Source organism: Lygodium microphyllum, chromosome 21, assembly GCF_053477565.2.
Source record: "Lygodium microphyllum isolate KBCC chromosome 21, Lygodium_microphyllum_v1.1.10, whole genome shotgun sequence".
NCBI classification, from domain to species: domain Eukaryota; kingdom Viridiplantae; phylum Streptophyta; class Polypodiopsida; order Schizaeales; family Lygodiaceae; genus Lygodium; species Lygodium microphyllum.
Window position 1 is genome coordinate 20,210,012 of NC_141155.1, and position 13,114 is coordinate 20,223,125.

Sequence of the window (13,114 nt, forward strand, 5' to 3'; positions counted from 1 at the left end):
CTATTCTTGGAATGGGAAATTTGTTCTTAATGGTTGATTGATTCAACCCTCTATAGTCAATGCATAGACGAAGCATTCCATCTTTCTTCTTCTAGAACAGCACTGGAACTCCCCATGGCGAACTGTTAGGATGGATGTAGCCTTGGTCTAAAAGTTGCTTGAGTTGCTCCTTTAACTCAATCACTTCCGAGATGGACATCCTATATGGTCTCTTTGTGATTGGTGCAGCTCCCGATTTCGTGATCGACTTTCCTTTGAGGAGGAAGCTCTGTCAGCTCTTCAGGAAATACCTCTGCGTACTCCTTTAACCATAAAGGTTCTTCCCTAAACTCTTGATTCTGATCTAGCTTATTCAGCTTAATCAAATAGACAGGTAGCCCTTTTCTAACTCCTTTTATTATCCGTGTTGCTTTTTCCAGTTGAATTTTTGGCTTACTAGCCTCTCCTTGAGTTGTAACTAGTTCCCCTTCATAATTTCTGAAGGAGACTTAGCCCTTTCCACAGTGAATGTGGGCATCATTGGGTATTAGCCAATCCATTCCAAGCAAACACTCGTGGACTCCTAGGTTCATTACCTTGAATCTGACCGAAGTCGACTTTCCACCCAGTAGGAATTTCACCTTAGCCGTTTGCCTAGTACAGAAGTCGACTTTCCACCCAGTAGGAATTTCACCTTAGCAGTTTGCCTGGTAGTACAGGAGACCTCACGACCATTTGCTAGTTCCACAAGTAAGATAGGTGTATCTTTTGTAGCTATTCCTAATCTTTCCACAGATTGGTGAAATGAAGGAATGTGTACTTCCACAATCAATCAAGGTTTTGAAGCTTTTACCTTGATAATCCGATGGAGTTTGAATCACCAAGAATTGGCGATTCGGGCCTTTCTTATGAAGAGCAGCATGAACTGTTGCCCTCTCAATGTCAGCTTCCATGGATGGATCTTCTTGATCACCCAGCTCCTTGTTGGCAACACTGGAGGTTCCCCCTCTAGCCATGACGGTGGCTCCTTGTCCATGGGCAGCTCCTTGGAATGGACCTTGACGTTATCCTTTGCTAAGCTTGGGACATTGCCTTTTAAATTGATCAGGCTCGTTGCAATGGAAGGAACGGAGATTGTGGCCATTACCTTGTGCAGGAACAAAGTTGTTAGCAGCGTTCGCCCTAGCTTTCTTCCTTTGTCCCTGGTTTTGGCCTTGTGCTCTCTTATTCTGAGATCTAAACATTCCCTTGTTCTGATCCCTATAAGACCAAGTCCTGTTATTTCTAGGTTTGGTCTGTACCTCCTATATTAAGGGTGCAGCTCGAATGAGCGCATCTTGAAGGTCTGTTGGGCACATCGACTCCAAACGGGTGTTTATGGGTGGGTTTAATCCGGCACAAAACTTTGACACCTGTTGTGTCATATCCATTTGTGGCAGGTACTTTAAGAGAGACGAATTTTGAATAGTTTGCATCAAGGGATAGTCCAAGCTACTTTAATTCATAGAATTCCTTCATCTTCTATGTGCGTGAAAGGGAGCGACGGATCAAAGGTTGGACTCGAGAGCTATGGTGGGAGAGCAAGGGCAAGAAAGAGAGAGACTAGAAATGGAAACTCGAGAGCTATGGCGGGAGAGCAAGAGCAAGAAAGGGAGAGACTAGAAATGGGAACTCCAACAGTCACAATGTGTGACCGGGCCTTCCTTTATTCAAACTGTCACTAAAAGAATAAAGAATAAAGTGACAGTGACGGGCGCCCGCCACCTGCAGTGTGCAGTGGCGGTGATTGTTAGTGTAGTAATACACAGGCGGCTAGACAAAGGCACCTTTACCCCCAACAACCTCCCACTTAAAGGCGAATCTGCCTCAGTGAGGAGTGAAAAGAAAAAGAAAAAAAGACAGTACAACATGTATACATGTACAACAGGATGAGGAAAGACGTCATCTCATTCCATGCACATCAACTCCTGAGGAAGGCAAAGCGCTCTATAGAGAGGCTTTTCATGAGCAGATCTGCAGGATTCTTGTCAGTCGAGATCTTGACAAGATCAACAGACTTGTCCTCAATGACCCCACATATGAAGTGATACCTCACCTTAATGTGTTTCGTCTTCGCATGGAAGACCGGATTCTTGGATTCTTGGCTAACTGAATAGCACTCATAGAATCCGAATGCAGTGTAGGGATAGCATCAATACCAAGGTCAGTAACTAAACGACCCAACCAAATGGCCTCCTTGCAAGCCTCGTTGGTTGCAACATACTCGGCCTCTGTAGTAGAAAGGGCCGTGCATTTCTGCACCCTGGACATCCAAGAAACAGCACCTCCAGCATAGGTGAATCCATAGCCAGAAGTGGACTTCCTGCTATCTGCATGTCCTGCATAATCAGAGTCAGTGTACCCCATGACTCCTGTATCATGGCTTCCATAGCATATGCACATATCTGCAGTGCCTTTCAGGTACCTCATGATACCCTTCATGGCATCCCAATACTTCTTGCCAGGTGTAGCCATGTAGCATGCCACAACACTAGCCACAACACCAATTGCAAAGGCAATATCTGGACGAGTGGCTATCATGGCATACATAAGACTACCCACTGTGGATGCATAGGGAATCTTGGCCATCTCAGCCCTCTGCTCATCTATCTGTGGACAATCAACCTATGATATCTTCACATAAGAAGGCAATGGACAGCCAATAGGCTTTACGTCCTGCATGCGGAAGTGCTCAAGGACTTTATGAATGTACTCCCTCTGTGACAAGTAGAGGAGTCCCTGACGCCTGTCACGTCTAATGCGCATACCAAGTACATGAGTGGCATGTCCCAGATCTTTCATCTCAAAGCCTTTCTTGAGCTAAGCCTTAAGAGCATCTAGCTCATCATGAGCTTTCCCTGCTATCAGCATATCATCCACATAGAGTACCAAAATTAATAAAGAGCCATCACGGGCTTTCTTCGTGTAAAGACACGGATCCATAGCACTCCGACTATAGCCCTGTGACTGCATAAAGGCATCAAACTTATGATACCACTCCCTAGGTGCCTGGTTTAAGCCATAAAGACTTTTCTTCAATTTGCACACTAGGTGCTGCTTGCCAAGTTCTGCAAAGCCCTTAGGCTGCTCCATATAAATCTCATCATGCAAGTCTCCATGTAAGAAATCTGTCTTGATATCCATCTGGTATAAATCCAAGTCAACCTGAGCAACCAAAGCCAAGACTAAGCGCAGGGTGGTCATCTTAACCACAGGAGAAAAGACCTCGTCAAAGTCCACACCATGCACCTGCTTGAAACCCTTTGCTACCAATCTAGCCTTGTATGCCAGCTTGGGGTGTCCAGGGGTACTTTTTAGCTTGTACACCCACTTGCATGGCAAAGCCTTCTTGTCCGTAGGCAAGGAAACCAAATCCCAAGTGTCATTCTTATGGAGGGAGTCTATCTCAGACTGCATAGCGCTCTCCCAGGAGTGATTGTCACCCCTGTGCATAGCCTCATCATAGGTGAAAGGCTCTCCTGCATTTGTAACCAAGACATAATGCATCGAGGGCTAAAATCTATTAGGTGGATGTCTGTCTCTAGTAGATCGTCTCACGGCAAGCTCTACTGTGCCTGCCCAGCTCCCTATCCAACACTCTGGCCATGAGCATCTACTACAGCTGTAGGCTGTCCAACTGGATGTGCAGGAGCTCTCGGCTCCTCCTGAAATATGACCCTGCGGATCTCAACAACTCTCTTAGGAGCCAATGCATATTGTCTTCATGGAAGACTACATCATGACTACAAATGACTTTCTGTGCCTGCGGATCCTAGAGACGGTAACCCATCTTGCCTGCATCCCCATAACCAAGGAAAATGTATTTGACACTCTTGGAATCTAGCTTACTTCTCTTGTCCCTAGACACATGGCAAAATGCCTCACATCCAAAGACACGGAGATGAGCATAAGAGGGAGGTTTTCCAGTCCATACCTCCTCTGCAACTTGGAAATCCAAACCACTAGAAGGTGATCTGTTTATGACATGCATAGTTGTACTGACTGCCTCAGCCCAAAAGCTTTGTGGTAGGCATGCATGACTAAGCATACTGCATACATGCTCTTGGATGGTTCTATTCATCCGCTTAGCCAAACCATTTTGGGGGGGGGAGGTGTAGGGGGCGGTCAACTAACCCTTAATACCCCTCTCATCACATAACTGCTCAAAAGCATGTGAGACATACTCACCCCCATTATTTGTCCTTAGTCATTTTAGCCTATACCCAGACTAGTTCTCAACCAATGCAAGCCATCTCGGAAACATAGCCAAGACATCGGATTTCAGCTTAATGGGATAAGCCCAAACTTTTCGTGAAAAATCATCTATGAACGTAACAAAATACTTTGCACCACCCATAGACTGACAAGGCATGGTCCCACATACATCCAAATGTACCAATGCCAAGGGCTCACTCATGCGTGGCCTACCAGACTTCTTATGCATAGACCTAGTCTGCCTGCCATAAAGATAATGCTCACATGAATCAAAATATGCATAATCAAGGGGCGATAAGTACTGCATGTTCAAAGAGTAGAGAGAGAGAAAGGGAAAGACTCCATATCCATGAGCCTTCAGGCTCTCAAGCTCATTTCTTCATTTCCACACACTCTAAACTGAAAAGCACACACATTACAAGATAAAGTGACCTAGTGTAAATGTAGACTAGACTGACTAACTCTAGTCAGGTCACTAACTGACTACTAACCCGACTTATTTAATGTAGTCACATGTAGACAGCTGTACACACTAGCTGTCATAGATGTCGGTCATAGATGAAGACACACTGACGGTGAGCTTGATTTCTAACACTTCCCCTCAAGCTCAAAAACAAAACTCAAATCATCTGCATCACTCCAAGTAGCTGTCTAAAGTGAACGAACTTATCTAAACCAAGAAATTTGGTAAAGATGTCTACTACCTGGTCTTTAGTCTTCACGTGCTCCAAGTCAATCTGATATGCTAAAACCATTTCCCTGATGAAATGGTAGTGAACCTCAATGTGTTTTAATCTTGCATGATAAATAGGATTGCTTGCTAACATAACACTGCTCAAATTGTCACAGTACAGCTTGACTTTGCTATCCAAGTGTACTCCCAAGTCATTCAGTAACTTTTGTTTAACCACTTAGCTTCACAGGCCGCTAAGGCTGCACCACGATACTCTGCTTTCGTACTGGACAATGCAACTGTAGGCTGTTTCTTACTCTGCCAACTGATCATGCTACTACCCAATCCAAATGCATAGCCACTGGTTGACCTCCTGTCATATGTGCAATCAGCCCAATCAGCATCAGTGTACCCCATCAAGTCAAGGGTTTTCCCATATGCATAAAAGAGCCCATGATCTATGGTACCCTTTACATATCTCAGAATTCTTCTGACTGCATCCAAGTGTGGTTTGCGAGGCTTCTACATGAACTGACTGATCAGCCCCACAGCATAACTCAAGTCAGGTCTAGTGATCGTGAGATAGATCAAGCTGCCTACCATCTGTCTGTACATAGTAACATTCTCAATCTCTGTCCCAACATCAATCTGCAGCTTGACATTCTGCTCCAAAGGCATATCCATAGGCTTGCAATCAGCCATACCATATTTCTGTAACATGTCATGAGCATACTACTTCTGAAGTAGCCATATGCCTCGAGGTGTAGAGACAACCTCAATCCCCAAAAAATATTTCAGCTCTCCAAGATCCTTGACCTTAAACTTAGCCTGTAAACATGTCTTTATTTCTGCAATCCCATTTTCATTATCTCCTGTAATGATTAAGTCATCAACATAGACAACTAGAAAAACATAGCCACTATCTGTCTTCTTCGCAAACAAAGTATGATCAGCATCTCCCAATCGGAAACCATGTTGCTATAAATAACTGCTGATGCGAGCATTCCATGCTCTGGGTGCCTGTTTCAACCCATATAATGCCTTTTTCAGCCGACATACATGTGCTGGAAATTCTGGATGTACATAGCCTTCAGGCTGTTCCATGTAAACCTCTTCCTGTAATTCTCCATTGAGATGCATTTTTTACATCCATCTGCCATAGTTTCTAGCCTCTAATTGCTGCCAAACCAATCACAGTTCTAACTGTAGCCATCTTTGCTACAGGGCTGAAAGTCTCCTCATAATCAAGATCATACTGCTGCGCATACCCTTTGCAACCAACCTGGCCTTATATCTTTCCAATGATCCATCTGATTTACATTTTACCTTATACACCCACTTGCATCCAATAGGTGTTTTGCCCTCAGGCAACTGTACCAAATCCCATGTACAATTTTCAGCCAAAGCTGAATATTCCTCATCCATAGCAACACGCCAATTCTCATCTGAAACTGCCTCATCAAACTTACTTGGTTCTCTAAAACCTGTTACTTTCTTCATATAAGCATAATGACGGGCTGAATATCCAGTGTAAGTATACCTGTCAACAGGTCATCTGACCCTCTCTAATCTCCTGAGCTGTGGCTCACTCTGAGCTTGCCTCTCATGAGGCGGCACATAACGGCTCTGCCTAGCACCTGGCGTCATAACAGACGGAATCCCCAATTCACTATCTAAGCTATCACTACTAGATGAATCATAACCTGCAGTGAGTGGACCTGTTACATCTTCAAAATCCGTTTCTTTTCCCTTATCTGTTCTCCCCCTCACTGACATATCCGTGTCAGTGGATGCAGTAGTGCAACTCCGTAATCGTCATGTCCAAGGACTCACTGTAGATGATACATCACCTGTCTGACCAGTCATGGAAGTACTCTCTGCAAGAGTATTTTCAGCATGACTCATACTGGGTGAGCCATCAGTAGGCACTGCAACAGGATTCCCATACCAAGATGCTAACTCATCAAATACCACATCTCTGCTTATGAGTGTCTCATGCGTAGAAGGTACATAACACTTATAAGCTTTCCGTTCCTGTGCATATCCAATAAACACACTTTTCATTGCCTTAGGGTCCAATTTCTTCCTCTTCTCATCCGGTATATGCACATATGCAATGCTGCCAAATATCTTCAAGTGTGAAATATCAGGTTTATGACCATACAACCGTTCATACAGAGTGAAATCATGAATCCCTGCTGTAGGGGTTCGATTCAGCACATATACAGCAGTCACCACTGCTTCAGCCCAATAACCATTTGGTAGACATTTTTCATTCAGCATAGCTCTAGCTGACTCCATCAAAACCCTGTTTTTCCTCTCTGCAACACCGTTTTGCTACGGTGTATAACTGCATGTGAGTTGTCTTCTGATCCCATGTTTAGCAAGATACCTGTCAAAGTAGTTTGAGACATATTCACCTCCTCCATCTGATCTCAAACATGATATGTAACAGCCCAATTCTTTTTTAGCATGTTTCTTGAAGTCTTTGAATGCATCAAACACATCATCCTTATGTTTCAAGATATAAAGCCAAGTGTACCTGCTAAAATCATCAATAAATGAGACATAATATCGTGCACCGCCAAAGGAAGCATTATGTGAAGGACCCCAGACATCAGAGTGTACCAACTGTAAAGGCCTAGTGCTGTTTTTTACATATCTCATGAAAGAAAACCGTGCCTGCTTCCCAAACTGACATGCAGGGCATACATGACCAAAATCATTATACTTGAATTTAGGTAATCCAAGTACTACTTCTTTCTGCTGCATAGATTTTAGCTTTTGTACATTGACATGTCCGATTCTCTTGTGCCAGATCTCTACATCTCTGATGGCACTCTCATCATGAACAAACATAGTTGCTTTAAGTTCAGGAATGGTCGCTTCCAAAGTAAACATCCTACCATCTCTTCTGCCCTTGGCAATTAGCTTGCAGCCATTTCCATACTCCTCAATGAAACATCCATCCTTGTTAAACCTCACTTGCAGATTCTGTTCTGCCATTTGACCCACAGACAACAAATTCTTTGTTATGGTCGGTACATGTAAGACATCATGCAGGCCTTTCTTCTTGCCATCAAGCATCATCAATGGAACAATCCCTTTATGCTTTATGTCATGTTGGGTATCATCCCCAGTACATACATGACCATGTGTACCTGCAACCATCTCATCAAACCATTCTCCATGCGGGGTCATGTGGTTTGACGCTCCAGAGTCAATGTACCACCTGTCATCTCTGTTCTGCCTTGACACAGTCTTGGACACATGCTGCATGGCAAAGAGTCTATCAACCTGATCATCTTGACCACCACTAGAGGATGCATAGTGCCCATGCTGTCTGCCCTTTGCCTTCATATCTCCTTGCTTCTTGTAACAATCCTTTGCAATATGCCCATACCGGCCACAATAATGACAATCCTTGTCCTTGTTGGACTGATCAGTAGACTGCCAAGATCAGATCCACCTCCTCTTCCTCGAGGTGATCTCCCCCTACCTCTAAAACCACCAGATCCTCGCTGGCCCTGTGTATTGGCACCATGCCAACTTCCTTGCTACTGCTGCTGTCCATAGGCATTACAAGTGTCGCCACGACCTCGATATGAACCACGACCTCTAGATCCTCTGCCACGCTAGCTAGAGTACAACATAGTGTCTCTACTCTGAGATGCACTAGAACCTATATTCAAACCAAGTTTGACTTCCTCATGCAACAACAAAGCAACTAGCTCTTCCCAGCTAGGGGGCTCTTCTCTGACAGAAATGGAAGTGTCAAAAGCTTTGTACTCTTTGCCTAAGCCATTCAAAGCAACAGCAATCATATCATCTTCTGATACACTTGAGCCAATAGTAGCAAGTTGATCAGCTATGGTCTTAATCTCCGTGGTATACATTTGGATGCTCTTGCCATTCCTAGACGTGTTGTTGAACTACTGTTTCAACTGGATCTTTCTTGCATGTGTCATGGTTCCATAATTTCTCATCAGTACGTCCCAAGCATCCTTCAGAGTCTCACATCCAGTGATTTGAATTACCATAGCATCAGATATACATAAGGAAAACCAATGCAGCACCTTGCATGCTCTTTCATTCCATAGCCTGTAGGCTCTTTTCTATTCATTTGTTGGATTGTGTGCAGGCAACTCAGGAGCAACTTCATCTCCTGTACATAAATCCCAATAACCTCTTCCAACCAGAAAGTTTTTCATCCTGAATTTCCATAATGTAAAGTTCTTATTATCCAGCTTCTCTCCAACTATCTGAGTGATATTGTCAGTCCCATGTGCATTAGCCATGATGCAATAGACTGTCTATCAAGTGCCTAACTCCCTGCAGTCCAATAAGTATGACAGTCCGTAACAGTTTATGACAATTTTTTGCACTAAATTGCAGAAAAAAACCAGGGTATTTCAGCCCACTGACACCCCAAAACAACCCTCAAACAAGTGGTCTCAACTGTAGATATAACTGTCAATACATAAGCTATGTGTTTGCTTCAGCTTAAGCTTATGTAACCTCACTGCCAGGGTACATACATGCAGTGAAAACTGTAAACTGTGAGTAACCATCAGCAATTTCAAGTCCAAAACCGAGTGTGTCAACAAATTCAGTTTCAGGTTGCAGTCAACCAGAATTTAGCATACCAAGCTCCAAGCAGCTCCAAAATGTCTTTTGACCATATCATACATTTACTTTGTAGTGGCAAGTTCAATACATGAGCATCTGAGTAAGCATAGACAACCTGTCTTCATTGAACAATGGCATAAACCTCATGAGCTGTTTGTAATTAACCAGGACAGTGTAATTGCATTTACTTCAGCTTCAAAATTCAGTTTTCAATTATGCTCATTGCTTGCTTCAATTCTCCATGCATTTAGCATGTATAGGCCAGTTCATATAGATCATGGAACCCCCAAGATGACATGTATTGCTTCAGTAATGCACAGTACTTGTCATTGACTGTGTATGACAGTTTTCAGCCTGTCATCGATTTTCAGATCTGAGTATTCTGTCATTGACTATTTATGACAGTTTTCAGCCTGTCATCGATTTTTAGATCTGAGTATTCTGAGCAAAAGATCTCAGCTCCAAGACATTTGATCCAATGTATACATGCTTTGACATATTCTTGTGCTCCAAAGATGCTTTCTGAGTGTAGTACAAGGCTCCTGTGTGTCAGTAATGATTGAATGCATAATGTCCATTCATGTTTATAGCAATTTAGAAATTATTACAGGTCTGTGTCTGTCACTCTAGCTCATAACAGAGCTCCCACACAAGCATTTACTCCTTGCACACTTCAAATACCTTCAATAGTGAGCATACATGCTCTATGAACCTTGTCCAGGTGCCCCACTGAAGATTGACAGGTTGCTGTCCACTCAGATCAGCAGGCGCAGATTTTCAGACACAGGTTGCTGTCCATTCAGGAGGCAGTCCACGATTTTCAAAAGGCAGTCCACGCTGATTCCTTCCTTTGACTATGGCTTCATTTGCAAGTGTCCAGGTTCTTCCTCATTCCTTACTTCCATCTCCTTTGCACTGCAAGTTGTCATGCCCATTCTCCCACAGCCTCATGGATGAAGCTCTGATACCATGTTCAAAGAGTAGAAAGAGAGAAAGGGAAAGACTCCATATCCATGAGCCTTCAGGCTCTCAAGCTCATTTCTTCATTTCCACACACTCTAAACTGAAAAGCACACACACTACAAGATAAAGTGACCTAGTGTAAATGTAGACTAGACTGACTAACTCTAGTCAGGTCACTGACTGACTACTAACCCGACTTATTTAATGTAGTCACATGTAGACAGCTGTACACACTAGCTGTCATAGATGTCAGTTATAGATGAAGACACACTGACGGTGAGCTTGATTTCTAACACTGCAAACCAGAAAGCATTTTCATTCCCTTCAAAGACATATGGCCCAAATGGGCATGCCAAAGAGATACATGTGGGATAGAACCCACAAACAAAACATGATCAAGGGAAGAAGCTGATACAATTAAGGGGTAGAGGCTGCCAACCTTGGCACCTCTCGCAATCACAAGTCTGCCATGAGTGATCTTCCATGCAGAGTTTCCAAAAGATACATGATAACTTGCATCATCAAGCTGTCCAGCTAACATGAGACTGCGTGTCAAAGTAGGTACATGACGTACATCCTGCATAACAAAACTGTTGCCAGAAGGAAAAACTGCAGCCTAACATCACCAATGCCCACAATATCAAGAGAGCTGTCATTACCCAAGTGCACAGAACCCGAAACAAAACGGTATGAATGAAACCACTCTTGACAAGGTGTCACATGAAAGGACGCATCTGAGTCCAAGAGCCAACACTATGCATACATAGAGTGTATCTCTGTCATCTGCGAAGCACTAGAATAAGCTGCTAGGATATAATCATCATCATCAACATTCTCAAACTGCATAACATTGATCTGGCTCACTTAACCTCAAAGGTTTGATCTGTGTTTTTTGCACCAACACCTGCCAAATCTAGCTCTTCCAATAAGAGTAATTTGTACCATCAAGCTTAGTCATGTTGAAAATAGCATGATCAGTGGACGAACTTGCCATAATGCACTGGAAGACTGTAAATAGTTCAAAATTGCTAGTTGTTTACTGTAGAAAATGACCAAAAAATCACCAAAATCGAGGAAAAATGGCAAAGAAAGTGGAATCAAAGCTGCTGCCCACCAAGTACTAGTGAAAGTACATCATTTTATAGTGTTTTAGCATGAAAAATCCATGTCAGTCCATACATATATGCTTGCTGTAATAAATTTCAAATTTTAGTAAAAGAGAGCTAACAGTGCCAAAATCGGATCCCAAGACAATCAGATACTGCCAAGACCAAAGTCGGCATCATGCAAGCATAGCATAATCATATGACGGTTGATAAGCATGAATCCAATCACCCAAGTATGGTATACAAACATCTGCCAGTGAGTAGACACACCCCCCAGTCAACGGGGCAAAGTGTTTCTACCACTACCAAAACTTGACACAAGTAGGTGTCAGTTCACAAAGATACGGATCCAAAACTAAGACTTAGCTCATAAGCATACAATGAACCAAGACATATGATGTATCATCCCAAAAGGTAAGAAGTCCCAAAGTCTCAAGTGTCTATAACTGGTCAATAGCATGTAACAACTCAATGCATAAAAGTACCACCTGCTCAATGTCTAATAAGCATTCAAGAATGCTCCCACTGGCACAAAAGCTGTATGTACAAGCTTAAGAGCTCAAGCCAAGGCAAGACACTGTGCCAATGACATAAGTCCAAGACAATACATCAATAGTACATCCCGAACATGTAGGCGGTAGAGCATCCGTATTATGTAGCATCCATAAGCATGTAAGACATCAAGTACATCCCAAGATACAACTCTGGCAAGCCAATAAATAGCTCAAGTAAGCTCCGAGAATCCAAGGTCAAGCCAAGACCGAGCTCCAGTAGCAATAGGCTCCAAACAATGTAACTAGCATGTAGTAATGGCATAGGCTAAGCATGTTAAGACCGGTCAAGACCAGTTAGATATAAGCAACATACATGCCATAAGTAGCATGTAACTAGCATGTAGTAATGACATAAGCTTCAAACAATGTAACTAGCATGTAGTAATGACATAAGCTCCAAACAATGTAATTAGCATGTAGTAATGGCATAGGCTAAGCATGTCAAGATCGGTCAGACATAAGCAACATACATGCCATAATTACATCCAAGACTGAGCATCCAAATGCTTTGTAAAGTGAGCTCAAGCTCAACCAATGATCCCGAATCAAAACCAAGCTCTATGTCAAGCCCCAAGTGTCAATACATCACCATATATGTCTGAAACATAGTCCGAAAAGCATAGGCATAAGTATACATGAGTAAAATGACTTCAGCCCAACTGTGTATAGTAGTGATTTACTATTCAAAATTGAGAATTTGAGCATCAAAATCAGCTCCAAATGGTTGCCAAACAATGGGCATACATTCCCCTAACATCCAGGCATCAAATGGGACCAACTGGGCATCAAATGACAATGCCAAACAAGCTGTAGCATCAAATGTCAGTGTAACACTATCATAAACTACCTGTGGACTATTATGAAAGTCTCAAAATAGTGCTAAATCAGTCCAAATGCTATGACAACACATTAACCATCAAAACCAAGCATCAAAGCATGTTCATATGCCCTGTAAT